This window comes from Mobula hypostoma, chromosome 16 (genome assembly GCF_963921235.1).
Source record: "Mobula hypostoma chromosome 16, sMobHyp1.1, whole genome shotgun sequence".
In the NCBI taxonomy this organism is placed as follows: Eukaryota; Metazoa; Chordata; class Chondrichthyes; order Myliobatiformes; family Myliobatidae; genus Mobula; species Mobula hypostoma.
This window is the reverse complement of record NC_086112.1, coordinates 274,926-293,519: the sequence shown is the minus strand read 5'-3', so window position 1 is coordinate 293,519 and position 18,594 is coordinate 274,926. Positions and strand designations below refer to the sequence as shown.

General features: G+C 41.8%; 1 protein-coding gene across 5 annotated transcripts in view; it reads left to right on the top strand.

The window, feature by feature from the left end:
* LOC134357629 (transmembrane protease serine 9-like) overlaps window positions 1–18,594 on the top strand; it is a 133,314-nt gene that overhangs the window by 92,004 nt on the left and 22,716 nt on the right. The gene's annotated exons all lie outside the window — the stretch shown is intronic.

The window sequence follows — 18,594 nt, the reverse complement described above, 5'->3', positions numbered from 1 at the left end:
TCTTTTTCCCAGGGCTGAAATGGTTACCACAAGAGGGCACAGGTTTGAGGTGCTGGGGAGTAGGTGCAGAGGAGATGTCAGGGGTAAGTTTTTTACTCAGAGAATGGTGAGTGTGTGGAATGAGCTGCCGGAAATGGTGGTAGAGGTGGATACGATAGGGACTTTTAAGAGACTTTTGGATAGGTACATGGAGCTTAGAAAAATAGTGAGCTATGGGTAAACCTAGTAATTTCTAAGGTCGGGACATGTTCGGCACAACTTTGTGGGCCGAAGGGCCTGTAATGTGCTGTAGGTTTTCTATGTTTCTAAAAGCTCATGTGTACAAAGTCGCAAAGAGTAGTGGGAGTCTGGAGGATTGGGAAAACTTTAAAAATCAACAAAGAACAACTAAACAAAAAGTAAGGAAAGGGAAGATAGATTATGAAAGTAAATTAGCACAAAATATAAAAACAGATAGCAAAAGTTTTTATAAATATATAAAGTGGAAGAGGGTGGCTAAAATCAACACAGGTCCCTTGTCAGACGTGAAGGGGAAATTGATATTGGGTGATAAGGAAATGGCTGAGACATTGAACGACTATTTTGTGTTGGTCTTCACGGTGGAGGACATGTCTAAAATGCCAAAGAATGATGTTATGGACAAAATGGGAGGTGATGACCTCAATAAAATCACTGTCACTAAAGAGATAGTGATGAGCAAACTAGACGGACTGAAGGTAGATAAGTCCCCTGGTCCTGATGGGATGCATCCCAGCGTGCTGAAGGAATTGGCGGAGGTTATAGTAGATGCTTTGGTAATCATTTACCAATATTCTCTAGACTCTGGGTAGGTCTCAGCGGATTGGAAGACAGCAAATGTCACGCCACTTTTTTTTAAAAGGATGTAGGTAAAAGACGGGCAACTGTAGGCCAGTTAGCTTAACATCTGTAGTCGGGAAGATGCTTGAAGCTGTCATTAAGGAAGAAATAGCGAAGCATTTAGAAAGGAGTGGTTCCATTAGACAGATGCAGCATGGATTCAGAAAGGGCAGGTCCTGTTTGACAAACCTACTGGAGTTCATTGAGGACATAATGGGTGCAGTGGATAGAGGGGAACAGGTGGATGTCGTAGACTGGGATTTCCAGAAGGCGTTCGATAAGGTGCCGCACAAGAGACAGATAAATAAGATACGGACTCATGGAGTTGGAGGAAGTGTATTGGCATGGATAGTGGATTGGTTAACCAATAGAAGGCAGAGAGTTGGTATAAATGGGTGTTTCTCCGGTTGGCAGTCAGTGGTGAATGGGGTGCCGCAGGGGTCGGTACTGGGCCCACGGCTGTTTACCATTTACATTGGTGATTTGGAAGAGGGGACTGAGTGTAGCATAGCAAAATTTGCTGATGACACTAAATTGAGTGAAGAAGCAAATTGTACAGAGGATGTGGAGAGTCTGCAGAGGGATATAGATAGGTTAAATGAGTGGGCCAAGGTCTGGCAGATGGAATACAACGTTGGTAAATGCAAGGTCATCTACTTTGGAAGGAATAGTAGAAGAGCAGATTATTATTTAAATGGTGAAAGATTGCAGAGGGACTTGGGAATGCTTGTGCATGAATCGCAAGAAGTTGGCTTGTAGGTACAACAGGATAATAAGAAGGCAAACGGAATGTTGGCCTTCATTGCTAAGGGGATTGAATTCAAGAGCAGGGAGGTCATGCTGCAAATATACAGGGTACTGGTGAGGCTGCACCTGAAGTACTGTGTGCAGTTCTGGTCTCCATACTTGAGGAAGGATATACTGGCTTTGGAGGCAGTGCAGAGGAGGTTCACCAGGTTGATTCCAGGGATGAAGGGGTTAACCTATGTGGAGAGATTGAGTCGCCTGGGACTATACTCTCTGGAATTCAGAAGTGTGAGAGGGGATCTTATAGAAACATACAAAATTTTGAAAGGGATAGATACAATAGAAGTAGGAAAGTTGTTTCCATTGGTAGGTGAGACTAGAACTAGGGGACATTGCCTCAAGATTCAAGGGAGAAGATTTAGGACTGAGATGAGGAAAAACTGTTTTTCCCGGAGAGTGGTGAATCTGTGAAATTCTCTGCCCAGGGAAGCAGTTGAGGCTTCTTCACTAAATATATTTAAGATACAGTTAGGTAGATTTTTACATAGTAAGGGAATTAAGGGTTACGGGGAAAAGGCAGGTAGTTGGAGCTGAGTTTACGGACAGATCAGCCATGATCTTATTGAATGGTGGGGCAGACTCGATGGGCTGGATGGCCTACTCCTGCTCCTATTTCTTATGCTCTTATGGAAGAATCTGATGGTCGAGGGGTAGTAACTGTTCTTGAACCTGATGGTGCAGGTCCTGAGGCACTTGTACCTTCTACCTGATGGCAGCAGCAAGAAAAGAGCATGGCCTGGGTGGTGAGGATCTTTGATGATGGATGCTGCTTTTCTATGGCAATGTTTCATGTAGATGTGCTCAATGGATGCAAGGGTTTTACCCATGATGTACTGGGCAGAATCTACTACCTTTTGCCAGATTTTCCTTTCAAAGGCATTGGTGTTCCCATAGCAGGCTGAAATGCAGCCAGTCAGCACACTTTCCACCACACATTTATATAAGTTGCCTAGGTTTTTGATGACATCCTGAATCTCTGCAGACTCCTGAGGAAGTTGAGGTGATGTCGTGTTTTCTTTGCAATAATATTTATATGATGGGTCCAGGACAGGTCCTCTGAGATAGAGACAGCCAGGAATTTAAAGTTACTGACCTTCTCCACCTTTGATCCCCCAGTGATTACTGGCTCATGGACCTCTGGTTTCCCTCTCCTGAAATCTACAATCAGTTCCTTGGTCTTATGGACATTGAGTAAGAGGTTGTTGTTATTACACCACTCAGCCAAGTTTTCAATATCCCTACTGTTTGCTGCATCTTTGATACAGCCCTCAACAGTGGTGTCATCAGCGAACATGTCTATGGTGTTGGAGCTGTACTTAGCCACACAGTCATAGGTGTAAAGTGAGTAGAGCAAGGATGTGCAAGTACACATTCTTGCAGTGCTCCTGTGTTGAGGGAGATTGTGGAGGAGATGTTTTTGCCAATCCGAACTTACGGGTCTTTGTGAGGAAATTCAAGATCCAATTGCACAAGGTGATATTGAGGTCCAGATCTTTAAGTTTACTGATTAATTTTGAGGGGCTGATGGTGTTAAATGCTGAGCTGTAATCGATAAAAAGCATCCTGATGTATGCATCTTTGCTGTTCCAGAGTTGCATGAATCCTACAAGATAGCATCAGCTGTAGATCTGTTGCTTCGGCAGGTGAATTGGAGTAGATCCAAGTTGCCACTCAGACAGGAGCTGATGGGCTTCAACACCAACCTCTCAAAACACTTCATCACTGTGGATGTAAGTGCCACTGGGTGATAGTCATTTAGACAGGTCACCATACTCTTCTTGGGCACTGGTTGCTTGAAGTAGGTGGGTACCACATACCGCTGGAGGAAGAGGTTGAAAATGGGTAACATGGAAGTGTGGATGGTTCCTCCCTGTTCTGATGGTCGAAGTGAGCATAGAAGGCATTGAGCTCATCTGGAAGTGAAGCTCTGCTGTCCTCTATGTCATAAGATTTAGCTTTGTAGGAGGTTATGGCATTCAAACCCTGCCATAGCTGTCGAGCATCCCTCGTTGATTCCTCTCTAGTCTGGAATCTCCATTTTGCCGAGAGATGGCTTTCCAGAGATCCTACCTGATCCTCTTGTAGCATTCTTCATCTCTGGACTTGAATGCCACTGATCTGGCTCTCAGCAGGTTCCACATTTCATTGTTCACCCAGGGCTTCTGATCGGGGAAAACCCGGAATGATTTCGTAGGGACACACTTGTCCACAGGTGTTTTAATAAAGTCTGTAATGACCCTGGTGTTGTCATTTGGTTGAGTGAACTTGGCCTTTTCTCCTTGGAACAACAGAGGATGAGAGGTGACCTGATAGAGGTGTACAAGATGATGAGAGGCATTGATCATGTGGATAGTCAGAGGCTTTTTCCCAGGGCTGAAATGGCTAACACGAGAGGACACAGTTTTAAGGTGCTTGGAAGTAGGTACAGTGGAGATGTCAGGGGTAAGTTTTTTTTACGCAGAGAGTGGTGAGTGCCTGGAATGGGCAGCTGACAATGGTGGTGGAGGCGGATTCGATAGGGTCTTTTAAGAGACTCCTGGATAGGTACATAGAGCATAGAAAAATAGAGGGCTACGGGTAACCCTAGGTAACTTCTTAAGTAAGTACATGTTCAGCACAGCATTGTGGGCTGAAGGGCCCGTATTGTGCTGTATGTTTTCTATGTTCTATTTAGGTCCTCAGATGAGTTCTTGAACACAGCCCAGTCCACTGACTCAGGGCAATCCTGTATCAGTTCCTCTGCCTCCTGCATCCACCTCTTGGTTGTCTTGATCTCTGGAGCCTTGCCCTTTAAACTCTGTCTGTATGCAGGTAGCAGAAGTACAGCCAAACGATCTGACTCAGACCATACGAGCATAAGACATAGGAGCAGAATTAGGCCATTCAGCCCATCACGTCTGCTCCACCATTCCATCATGGCAGATCCCGGATCCCACTAAACCCCACACACCTGCCTTCTCGCCATATCCTTTGGTGCCCTGACCGATTAAGAAACCATCAATTTCCACCTTAAGTATATGCACGGCCTCCACTGCAGTCTATGGCAGAGCATTCCACAGATTTACCATTCTCTGACTTGCCAAAATGCAGTCTCAGGAAGGAATGATAGGCATTCCTTATTGTAGTGTAGCAGTGGTCTAATTGTGTTGGAACCTCTGGTGCAACAGGTTATGTGCTGGTGACAATTGGGCAGGGTTTTCTTCAATCAGGCCTGGTTAAAGTTACTGAATTTGAAATGCGTCGGGATCAGCCGTTTCATGTTTACAGAAAGCGTCATGCAGTTTCACAAGCGCTTGCTTATAATTGGCTACCAGTGGTATGTAAGCCGCGGTCAGGATCATGGATGAAAACCCTTGAGGCAAATAGAATGGTCTACATTTAATCATTGGTTGTTCTAAGTCCGGAGAACAAGAAGTCAACCTAACCCCAATGTCTGTGCACCAACGAGAATTGACTAAAATGCATATACCGTCACCTTCCTGACCAGAATTCGAGGTTCGATCCATTCTGAAAATCGTAAAACCTTCTGGTCAGATAGCTATGTACACCGTGTTTGCTGTTAACCAAGTCTCAATGCAACAAACATTTGAGATCTGCCTCTAATACAGCAGCCTTGCCCTGGGATCATCAGTCTTATTTTCAAAAGACTGTACATTCACTAACAAGATGGTAGTCAGAGGAGGCCTCATCCCCCGCACTTCAGCCTGATTTGAATCCCACCTGTCCTGCCGTGCTTTCGGCCTTGGCCATGGTGTTGACCCAACATCGACAGGGAGACCGCTTCTCCAAGCACCTAGGCTCCGTCCACCAGAAAAAGCAGGATCTCCCAGTGGCCACACATTTTAGTTCCACTTCCCATTCCAATTCTGACATGTCAATCCACGGCCTCCTCTCCTGCCACAATGAGGCCACACTCAGGTTGGAGGAACAACACCTAATATTTCATCAGGGTAACCTCCAACCTGACAGGACGGATATAGATTTCTCGAACTTCCAGTAATGCCCCCACCTTCTTCACCATTCCCCATTCCTCTCTCACCGTATTTCCTTGCCTGCCTATCACCTCACTCTGGTGATCCTCCCCCTTTTCTTTCTTCCATGGCCTTCTGTCCTCTCCTCTCAGATCCCCGCTTCTCTTTCATCAATAAACTTCCCAACTCTTTACTTCACCCCTCTCTCCCCCCTCCCAGTTTCACCCATCACCTTGTGTTTCTCCCTCCCCTCCCCCACCTTCTAACTCTGTCTCCTCATCTTTTTTTCTCCAGTCCTGATGAAAGGTCTTGGCCTGAAACATCAAATGTACTCCTTTCCATAGATGCTGCCTGGCGTACAGAGTTCCTCCAGCATTTTCCCAATCTACCTGCATATTGAAATCTCCCATGACTATTATGCCATTGCTCTTTTGACATTCATTTTCTATCGCTCATTGTAATTTGTAGTCCACATCCTTACTACTATTTAGTGGAACACACACAACACGCTGGAGGAACCCAGCAGGTCAGGCAGCATCCGTGAAACGATGAGTCGACGTCTTGGGCTGGAACCCTTCATCAGGACCGAAGAGGGAAGGGGCAGAGGCCCTATAAAGAAGGTGGGGGGAGGGTGGGAAGGAGAAGGCTGGTAGGTTCCAGGTGAAAAACCAGTAAGGGGAAAGATAAAGGGGTGGGGGAGGGGAAGCAGGGAGGTGATAGGCAGGAAAGGTGAAGAAGGAATAGGGGAAAACACAATGGGTAGTAGAAGGAGGCAGAACCATGAGAGAGGTGATAGGCAGCTGGAGGAGGGGGCAGAGTGAAACTGGGATGGGGGAAGGGAGGGGGAGGGAATTACCAGAAAAGTTGGAGAATTCAATGTTCAAGTGGTTTAGTGGTTTGCATATAACTCCCACCAGCATCTTTTTAACCTTGCAGTTCCTTAGCTCTATCCATAACTATTCAACATCTTCCAACCTTATGTCACATCTTCCTAATGATTTGATTTCAATTTTTACCAATAAAGCCATGACACCCCCTCTGCCTACCTGCCTGTCTTTTCGATACAACGTGTATCCTTGAACGTGAAGCTCTCAGTTATAATCTTCTTTCACCCACAATTCAGTGATGCTCACAACCTCACACACGCCAAACTGTAACTGTGCTAGAAGTTCAGCTACCTTATTCCACACACTACACGCATTCAAATATCCCACCTTCAGTCCTGTATTGACCATTTTCGATTTTGTCCACCTCCTACATTACAACTCATCCTGTTGTGTTGACTGCAGTTTTGCCCGATCATCAGCCTCTTCTTGCTAGGAGTCTCACTACACATTGCCTCTGTTTGTAAACCAACTACCTCACCACTGTCACTCCAGTTCCCATCCCCCTGCCAAATTAGTTTAAACCCTCCCGAATAAACTCTCGCAAGCCTGCCTGCAGGTGTACCCTGTCCCTTTTTTAACAGGTTGTTCCATCCCCAGTAGAAATCCAAATGATCCATAAATCTAAACCACTGCCCCCTGCACCAGTCCCTCAGCCATGCAATCATCTACCAAATCATCCTATTCTTACCCTCACTGGCGTGTGGCACAGGCAGCAACCCAGAGAATATTAACTAGGAGGTCCTGTTTTTCAGCTTCTACCGAGCTTCCTACGATCTCTATTCAGGACCTCCTCACCCTGTCTACCTATGTCATTGGTGTCAATATGTACCAGAACTTCTGACTGCTCACCTTCATCCTTGAGAATGCCATGGACTCAGTCTGAGACATTGCGGACCCTGGCACCAGGGAGGCAACATACCATCCAGGTGTCTGTATTGCACCCACAGTATCTCGTCTCTGTTCTTCTAACTATGGAAGCTCCTATCAACACAACAGTCTTTTTCACCCCTCTGTTCCTCTGAGCCACCGCACTAGACTCAGTGCCAGGGATCTGGTCTCTGTGGCTCCCCTTGGGGAATGGCTGCGCTTGCATTATTTTTATTGACCCTTTGTTGACTGATTGTTGCTTAACTCAGAGAAACGACTGCAAAGCTCTGCCTTTTAAATCTTGATCACAGTCCTGATTGAAAGGCAGCTCTTTTTTTGCACAAATAATTTTGTCCAGTTTGCTCTGTGGTGCAGTAAATCTTTCACGTAGCTAAACTAGGTAGATATTGCTACCTTCAATGAGGGCAAGTCAGCTTCTGTCCTCTTACTTCTGCATGACATCCTCGACAGAGTGCCTGGTGTTGTGAAAGATTTACCAGGACATGTTCAATGTCATAACAGTATCACATACGCCTCGTTCTGACCCTTGCAGACATAGAGGTAAGTCATCCAAGTGTTCGGAGCCAAGAAAGTTGATGAGTGGTTTGTGGTCTGCTTCAAGTAGAAATTTAGTGCCTATTAGGTAGCAGCTGAAACATTCACAAGCTCACACAAAAGTCTGCGTCTCCTTTTCAATTTGGGCATAACGCTATTCAGTAGGAGTCAGTGCTCTTGCTGCATATGCCACTAGTTTCCATTCACCACTGCAGTATTGCATGAGCACACCCCCTTGGTGAAAGGAAGAGGCATCTGCTGAGACCTTGGTTGCTTTGATCAGATCAAAGAATGCCAGTGTTGGAGGAGAAATAAGCTCTGCTTTAAGTGATGAGAATGACTTCTCCTGTGGTGTGTTCCAGGTCCAAACGTTTCTCTGAGAGAGGAGGTCATGTAGGGGCTTTGCTTTCTCTGCCAGATCTATGCCAAGGAAACTGCAGATCTCTGATATATTTGTAGGTAATGTTCCAAACTCCTCCCAGTTTGTCTGAATCTGTTTGCACTCACTCTGCGGACAGTTGGTGACCTAAGAACTTCACCTCCACCTTTGCAAAAATCCACATTTCTTTTTGTTCAGGGACAGTCTAGCCTGTTTCAGGTTCTCCAAGGCAGCTTCCACTCTTTTGTCGTGTTCCTCACTTGCACCTCTGAAGATGAGAATATCGTCCATGAGGCAAACTATTACTTCTAGTCCTCCAAAATTTGGTTCATTCTCATCTGAAAAATTTCAGGGGTTGATGAGATGCCAAAAGGGAATCTCTTGAAGGCATAGCATTATATGGTGTGATAAAGGTTGTAAGCTTCTATGAATCAGGAGCCAAACAGATCAGCCAGAACCCTGAGTTTGCATCTCATTTGGTGAGGAACTTTGCTCCACCCAGCCTACCAAATGTGTGCTCAACAAAGGGCAGAATTAACTTCTCCCGCCTCACTGCATTATTCCCTTTTGTTAGGTTAACACAGATCCTCACTGTGCCATCTGGCTTGGAACGTATATTTCAAAGAGATCCCCACACGTTCTTCTAAGTTCCAGTAATTTACGTGCAGGTCCAAAGCTGCCAAATGTTCCTCATAGGTTAACCACTTCATTCCCACAGTCATCCTTGTGAACCTCCTCTGGACTCTCTCCAATGACAATACATCCTTTATGTGTTAAGGGGCCCAAGACTGTTGACAATACTCCAAGTGCAGCCTGACAAGTGTCTTATAAAGGCTCAGCATTATCTCCTTTCATTTATATTCTCTTCGCCTTGAAATAAATGCCAACATTGCATCAGCCTTTTTTACCACAGACTTAACCTGTGAATTAACCTTCTGGGAGTCTTGCATGAGGACTCCTAAGACCCTCTGCACCTCTGATGTTTGAATTTTTCCCCATTTAGATAATAGTCTGCACTATTGTTCCTTTTACCAAAATGCATGATCATACATTTCCCAACACCGTATTCCATCTGTCCCTATTTTGCCCATTCTTCCAATTTGTCTAAGTCCACAGTATTACCTACCCCTCCACCTATCTTCATATCATCCACAAACTTTGCCACAAAGCCGTCAATTCCAATTCCCTGGGAGGTAGACTGTGACAATCCATCTTTCAGAGTCACATGGCACAATGGTGAAGCAACAGGCCCTTCAGCCCCTCGAGCTTAGTCATGTCAACCTGCACCCAGACCATCGCCCTCCATAATCCTTCCCAGCCATGCACTATCCAAATTTTCCTTAAGTGTTGAACTTGACCTGCATCCATCACCGGCATTGTAAAATTGTTCCACACTCTCAGCATCCTCTGAATTAAAAAGATCCCTCTCATGTTCCTCTTAAACATTTCACATTTCACTCTTGCTCCCTGTGTGGATGAGAGTGGGGGCTGTAGGGAGGATGGGCAACCTAACTGTGGCGCCGTAGTACAGGGAGCTATTCAAGAGGGGGAAGAGAACAGAAATGTAGTGGATAATAGATGTATAGTGGATGTATCCTCAATGATACATTGAGGATAGTATCATCATCATCATCAGGTGCCATGCCCAATCTGAGCTTTGACTGCCATGGCCCACACACTCCTGTTTCGGGTCAAGTGGATCAATTCATTGGTATTCATTTCCAGTTCTCTGGCTGCTGTCTCCATCATCATTTGTCTTTGTCTTCCTCTTGCTTTCTTCCCTTCAATCTTTCACATAATTACCGTGCATTCTAACTCCTCTTTCCTAATCACATGTCCAATGAAGTTACGTTGCCTTTTCATGATCTCATACATTATTTCTCTTTTTGTGTTTGCTCTGCTCATGACATCCTCGTTAGATATTCATTTTGTCCATGATATTCTTTGCATTCTCCTCAAAAACCACATCTCTGCTGCTACAATTCATTTCCTCATGTTACTAGATAATTGTCCAACATTCTGAGCCATATAACATAACTGGATAAACATAATATTTCAGTACTCTGAGGCGAGTTGTCATGCCTAGTTTAGTATTGGTCAGTATACTCTTCATTCTCGTAAAGGTGTCTTTTGCCATCCCTATTCTTCTTTTGGTGTCCATGTCGCACCTGCTATCTGATGTCACCCAGTTTCCTAAATAGCAAAAGTTCTTTACTTGTTTTATGTCTTCCCCATTTATTCTCAGCCTGCAGATAGGATTCTCCTTCTTTTTGGATATCACCATACATTCTGTCTTTTTGCAATTGATAGATAGACCCATTTTTGCATTTTCTACAACAATTATATCAATTGAGTTTTGTAGTTCTTCCTCCGTACTTGCAATTAACACAGTGTCATCGGCATATCTGAAATTATTGATGTTTTCACTGCCAACTTTGATTCCCAAGGTGTCTCTCATTTTTTGTAATATTGTTTCACTGTACACATTAAATAAATCAGGGGAGAAAACACACCCTTGTCTAACGCCTCTCTTGATTTTTGTAAACTGACTCACTTCTCCATCTATTCTTACAGCGGCAGTTTGTTCCCAGTACAGATTTCTGATTAGGCGGAGGTCTTTTGAATCTAGATCTAGAGTATTCTGTAATATTTAAAATAACCTATTGTGCTTCACTTTATCAAAGCTTTTGTGTAGTCCATAAAACAAACAAACAAATCTTTTTGCACTTGAATAGCTCATTCTGATAGTATCCTTAACATCAATATTGCGTTTCTTGTACCTTTGTCTTTCACTAAACCACATTGTTCTTTGCCTATTTCAGCTTGTATCTTACTCTTAGCTCTTGTCATCAAAATTCTTAGAAGTATCTTGGTGATATGACTCATTAAACTTATGGTCCTATGTAACTCACATTCTATTGAGGATTGTATAGACAGGGGAATAGACAGAGTTCTCTGTGGTGAGGATAGCACATCCGAAGTCTGTGTTAACTGCTTGGTGCCTGGGTTTGGGTCATCTTATCTGACCTGCAGAGGAGTATGCAGTGGGAGGGATCCAGTTGTCCTGGTCCATGTGGGTGCCAACAACATAGGTATACCAGGGAAACAGGTTCTGCTGAGGGAATTTGAGCAGCTAGGGACTAAATTAAAGAACAGAGCCAAACAGGTAGAAATTAATCACTGGATTACTACCTGCTCCAGGTGCAAATTGGCATAGGGTGAAGAAGATTAGAGAGCTAAATGCGTGGCTGAAGGATTGGTGTGGCAGAAGTGGGTTTGAATTCATGGGAAATTGACACCAGTATTGGGAAAGAAGGGAGCTGTACCATTGGGACGGGCTCCACCTGAACCGTGATGGGACCTGGATCCTAGCAATTCACATAACTAGGGCAGTGGATAGGGCTTTAAACTAAATAGTAGGGGGGTGGGTTCAACAGATTGGAGAAGTATGGATAAAGTGAAAAAGAAAAGTGTGGATAAAGATAAAGAAAAAATAAAAGATAGTAGAAAAGTAAGAGTGGAATGAAGAAAACTCAACTGAAAAAGAATAAAAGAATACAAGATCTTAAAAGCACAATGAGTGTAAGGGCACTTTATTTGAATACCCGTAGTATTCTAAACAAGGTCAGTGAACTTGTGGCTCAGATCAGTTCAAAGAGGTATGATTTAGTGGCCATTGCAGAAACATGGTTGCAGGGTGGATGAGACCCCATTTGATGACACGCCAAATTTGGTTTCATCCACAAATTTGCTGATCCAGTTTACCACATTATCATCCAGATTGTTGATATAGATAACAAACAACAGTGGACCCAGCACCGATCCGTGTGGTACTCCACTAGTCACAGGCCTCCAGACAGTGAAGCTGCCACCTAATACCACTCTCTGGCTTCTCCCACAAAGCCAATGTCTTATCCCATTTACTACCTCGTATTGAATGCCAAGTGACTGAACTTCTTGACCAACTTCCCAACCTCCTTTGATCTTGTCAAAGGCCTTGCTAAAGTCCATGTAAACAACATCCACTGCCTTACCTTTATTAACTTCCTTGGTAAGTTCCCCAAAAAACTCTAAATCTGGTTAGACACGACCTACCATGCACAAAGCCATGCTGACTATCCAATCAGGTCCTGTCTATCCAAATATTTATATCCAGTTGAAGTCAGAAGTTTACATACACCTTAGCCAAATACATTTAAACTCAGTTTTTTCACAATTCCTGATATTTAATCCTAGAAAACATTCCCTGTCTTAGGTCAGTTAGGATCACTACTTTATTTTAAGAATATGAAATGTCAGAATAATAGTAGAGAGAATGATTTATTTCAACTTTTACTTCTTTCATCAGTTTCCCAGTGGGTCAGAAGTTTACATACACTTTGTTAGTATTTGGTAGCATTGCCTTTTAATTGCTTAACTTGGGTCAAACATTTTGGGTAGTCTTCCACAAGCTTCTCACAGTAAGCTGCTGCAATTTTGTTCCATTCCTCCAGACAGAACTGGTGTAGCTGAGTCAGGTTTGTAAACCTTCTTGCTCGCACATGTTTTGTCAGTTCTGCCCATAAATTTTCTATCGGATTGAGGTCAGGGCTTTGTGATGGCCACTCCAATACCTTGACTTTGTTGTCCTTAAGCAATTTTGCCACAACTTTGGAGGTACGCTTGTGATCATTGTCCATTTGAAAGATCCATTTGCGACCGAGCTTTAACTTCCTGGCTGATGTCTTGAGATGTTGCTTCAATATATCCACATAATTTTCCTTCCTCATGATGCCATCTATTTTGTGAAGTGCACCAGTCCCTCCTGCAGCAAAGCACCCCCACAACATGATGCTGCCACCCCCATGCTTCACGGCTGTGATGGTGTTCTTCGGCTTGCAAGCCTCACCCCTTTTCCTCCAAACATAACGATGGTCATTATGGCCAAAAGTTCAATTTTTGTTTCATAAGACTAGAGAACATTTCTCCAAAATGTAAGATCTTTGTCCCTATGTGCACTTGCAAACTGTAATCTGGCTTTTATATGGCAGTTTTCGAGCAGTGGCTTCTTCCTTGCTGAGCAGCCTTTCAGGTTATGTCGATGTAGGACTTGTTTTACTGTGGATATAGATACTCTTCTACCTGTTTCCTCCAGTATCTTCATAAGGTCCTTTGCTGTTGTTCTGGGATTGATTCGCACTTTTCGCGCCGAAGTACGTTCATCTCTAGGAGATAGAATGTGTCTCCTTCCTGAACGGTATGACGGCTGCGTGGTCCCATGGTGTTTATACTTGCGTACTATTGTTTGTACAAATGAACATGGTACCTTCAGGCATTAGGAAATTGTTCCCAAGGATGAACCAGACTTGACACCATTTTCTGACCTCAATCCAATAGAAAATTTGTGGGCAGAACTGACAAAGCACGTGCGAGCAAGAAGGCCTACAAACCTGACTCAGTTACACCAGTTCTGTGTGGAAGAATGGAACAAAATTCCAGCAACTTATTGTGAGAAGCTTGTGGAAGACTACCCAAAACATTTGACCCAAGTTAAACAATTTAAAGGCAATGCTACCAAATACTAACAAAGTGTATGTAAACTTCTGACCCACTGGGAAACTGATGAAAGAAATAAAAGCTGAAATAAATCATTCTCTCTACTATTATTCTGACATTTTACATTCCTAAAATAAAGTAGTGATCCTAACTGACCTAAAACAGGGAATGTTTTCTAGGCTTAAATGCCAGGAATTGTGAAAAACTGAGTTTAAATGTATTTGGCTAAGGTGTATGTAAACTTCTAAAGCACCTGATCCAGATGGTTTTACAGTGGAATTCTTTAAGTTTTTTTCTTCTTTTCTTTCTCCTTGGTTGTCTAGAGTTTTTAAAGAAGCAATAAGATTAGGTAAATTACCACAATCATTTTATTCTTAAAAAGAATAAAGATCCTACTGATTGTGCATCATACAGACCGATATCTCTCCTGAATGTAGATTCTAAGATTTTTTCTAAAGTATTAGCAACTAGGTTAGAGAAAGTATTACCTCAAATTATCTCTATGGACCAAACTGGGTTTATTAAAAATCGTCATTCATCTTTTAATATTAGGAGGTTAATGAATATTGTTTATACTCCTTCATTTAGTACTCCAGAATGTGTTATTTCTTTAGATGCTGAGAAAGCTTTTGACCGAGTTGAATGGCCATATTTATTTAGTGTGCTTGAGAAATTTAATTTTAGTCTGATATTTATATCTTGGATTAAATTGATACATCATACCCCTGTAGCTTCGGTTTGTACTAACAATCAAAGATCTCCTTTTTTCGCTTATCTCGGGGTACTAGGCAGGGACGTCCTCTTAGTCCAGGGATGTCCTCTTAGTCCATTATTATTTGATATTGCCCTTGAACCTTTAGCAATTGCTATCCGAGACTCACCTAACATTTTTGGTATTACCCATGAGAATGAAATACATAAGTTTATCATTATATGCAGATAATTTGTTATTATACATTTCTAATCCTGAGAAATCCATTCCCACTACTTTATCCTTGTTGGCTCAGTTTAGTAATTTTTCTGGTTATAAGTTGAACCTTAATAAGAGTGAACTATTTTCCCTAAGTATGCAGGTTCCAATTAATGGTTGTTTACCATTTAAATTGGTTACCGACTTTTTTACATATTTAGGGGTTAAAATTACAAAAAAGCATAAGGATTTATTTAAGGCTAATTTTTTACCTTTGATTGATCAGATTAAACTTCTGTTTACTAAATGGTAACCAATCTCTCTGTCATTGATAGGTCGGATCAATGCTATCAAGATGATTATTTTACCTAAATTTTTATATTTATTTCAAGCAGTGCCAATTTTTATTCTGAAATCCTTTTTTGATAATGTTGATTCTAAAATTTCTTCATATATATGGCAGAATCAAAATCCTAGGCTCGGTAAAAGATGCTTACAGAAATCTGAAAAGGACGGGGGTCTGGCATTGCCGAATTTTAGATTTTACTATTGGGCAATTAATAGTCGATATTTAAAATTTTGGTTATGGGACTTGGACGTAACTTCAAGTCCACATTGGGTAAATCTTGACTGTAATTCTTTACAAGGGTTTTCATTGGGTTCTATTTTAGGGAGTTCACTTCCCTTTACTCTTTCTAAATTGTATAAACAAATGAATAACCCAATAGTAAAATATAATTTACAAATATGGTTTCAATTTCAAAAATTTTTTGTGTTGCATCAATTTACTCTAGCAAGTCCTATTATATCTAATTTTTTCTTTCAACCCTCTATTATGGATGAAGCCTATTTGACTTGGAAAACTAAAGGTATAGTACAATTTTGTGATCTATTTTTGGATAATTGTTTCATGTCCTTTGAACAATTATCTAATAAATATAACTTGCTTAGATCCCATTTTTTTTTAGATATTTACAGATTAGAAACTTTTTAAATACTGGTCTTCCCACCTTTCCGAATTTATATTCAACGGATATTTTGGAAAAAATTTTAGATTTAAATCCTTTTTAGAAAGGTGTAATAGCAAATATTTATAATATAATTATGAAAATACATCCAGATGTATCTAATAAAGTTAAGACTGATTGAGAAAGGGAACTTAAGATTACTTTACCGATTGAAAAATGGGAAAAAATTCTTCAATTAGTTAACTTATTCTCTATATGATACAGTTTAAGGTAGTGCATGGGGCTCACATGTCTAAGGATAAATTAGCTCGTTATTACTCTCATATAAATCCTACTTCTGATAGATGTCACCCCCAGATATCTTCTTTAACATGTGTTTTTGTCATGTCCTTTTTAGAAAAAATACTGGAAAGATATTTCTGATATTATTTCAACTGTTCTGAATATTGATTTACAACCTCACCCTGTTACTGCAATTTTTGGGTTACCAATGATAGAACCAAATCATTTCACCTCTTCAGCTCGTCAGATGATTGCATTTCTTACACTAATGGCTGGAAGATCCATTTTGCTGAATTGGAAAGAGATCAATCCTCCCACCACATTTCATTGGTTCTCTCAAACTATGTTGTGTTTAAACTTAGAAAAAATTAGAAGTGTAACTTATGATCCCTCTATTAAATTCGAAAAGACTTGGAGGCCATTTATTCAACACTTCCATATGTTGTAATTTGACCTTTTCCAAACTTATTCTATTTCTTTTTAATATACGTTGAGAGGAGTGGAGTCGACGACACTAATGGTTCCTTTTTTTTTGATGTTACAACAACAGCCCATGTTTTTCTTTCTTCCTTAGTTTAGTTGGTTAGTATTGTTTAGGTTAGTTTTTCTTTTGGGGTATTTTTTTTTGCTTTTTCGTGTTTTTTTTTGTATATTATATTTGTATCCTGTACGATTGAGAGGTTTAATACCCATGTGTCAACTGGGTTTATATTTAAACATGTTAACTACAACAATGTAATCCCAATTACTTCGTATCAATACTATCAAGCAACACACATAAAAGTTGCTGGTGAATGCAGCAGGCCAGGCAGCATCTCTAGGAAGAGGTGCAGTCGACGTTTCAGGCCGAGACCCTTCGTCAGGTCTCGGCCTGAAACGTCGACTGCACCTCTTTCTAGAGATGCTGCCTGGCCTGCTGCGTTCACCAGCAACTTTTATGTGTGTTGCTTGAATTTCCAGCATCTGCAGAATTCCTGTTGTTTGCGTATCAATACTATGTTATGTTTATCATTATGAAACTAATAAAAAGACTGAAAAAGAAAAGAAAGAAAGAACTTCTGACTTCAACTGTATATGGTCCCTTAGAATACCTTCCAATAACTTTCCCAATATGATATCAGGCTCACTGGCCTATATTTTCCTGTCTTATCCTTAGAGCCTTTCTATTAGTTATCCTCCAGTCCTCTGGCACCTCACTTGTAGCTAAGGATGTTCGACATATCCCTGCTCGGGCCCCTACTATTTCTATACTGGCCTCCCACAGAGTCTCAGGGAACACATTGTCAGGCCCTCGGGATTTATTCATCCTAATTTGCCTCAAGACAGCAAACAACTCCTTGTCTGTAATTTGTACTGCTTTGCTTCACTTCTAAAGGCTCTGAGTCCGTCTCTCAAGTAAATACAGATGCAAGATATCCATTTAAGATCTTCCCATCTCTCTTGACTTCACACATAGATTACCATACTGATATTCTAGAGGACCAATTGTGTCCCTTTTGCTCTTCATATATCTGTAGAAGCCCTTAGGATGCTCTTTCACCTTGTCTGCTAGAGCAATCTCAGCAGCCATCCTGATTTAATTTTTGAGTTCTCTTGCATTTCTTATATTCCTCATGTACCTTGTTTGATTCTACCTGCCTATACCTGCTATGTACTTTTTTCTTCTTCTTCTTGACCAGGTCCTCAATATCTCTGGAAAACCAAGATCCCCTGAAGCTGTTTGCACTTTTTGTTCTGACAGGAATACAAATACTCTGTACTCTCAAAATTTCATTTCTAAAGTTCTCCCACTTACCAAATTCACCTTTGCCAGAAAACAACCATCCTAACCATACTTGCCTGATCCTTTCTGATAACATCAAAATTGGCCCTTCTCCAATTTATGATCTCAACCCCAGGACCTGAAGATCACTAGATGCAGTGTTCACCTACATAAACTTCTGGCACTTGCCCTGTCTCGTTCCCTAATAGGAGGTCTGGTATCATACTCTCTTTAGTTGGGACTTCTACTCCTGAAAAATTTAATAAGCTCTTTGTCATCCAGCCTTTTTACAGTATGGTAGTTCCAGACAATATGTAGAAAGTTCAAGTCATCTTCTATCACAACCACATGCTTCTTTCAAGAGTCTGCGATCTCTACAAATTTGCTCCTCTAACTCCCACGGACTGTTGGGTGGTCTATAATATAATCCCATTAATGTGGTCATGCCTTTCTTATTCCTCAGTTCAGCCCACAAAGACTCCCTAGACGAGTTCTCCAGTCTGGCCTGACTGAACAGTGTTCGTGTCATTTCCCTGACTAGTAATGCTACCCTTCCCCCTTTAATCCTTTCTGCTCTATCACATCAAAAACAACAAAACTCCAGAATACTGAGCTGCCAGTCCTACCCCTCCTGCAACCAAGTCCAAAGTGTCCTAATTCCACATGCTGATTCATGTCCTAAACTCATTCACCTGTCCTACAATACTCCTTGCATTGAAATATACGCAACTTAGAACATTAGTCCCAGCATGCTCCACCTTTCGATTCCTGACTTTGTACGTAGGGTTAACAGCATCCAGCATTTGCTTAGAA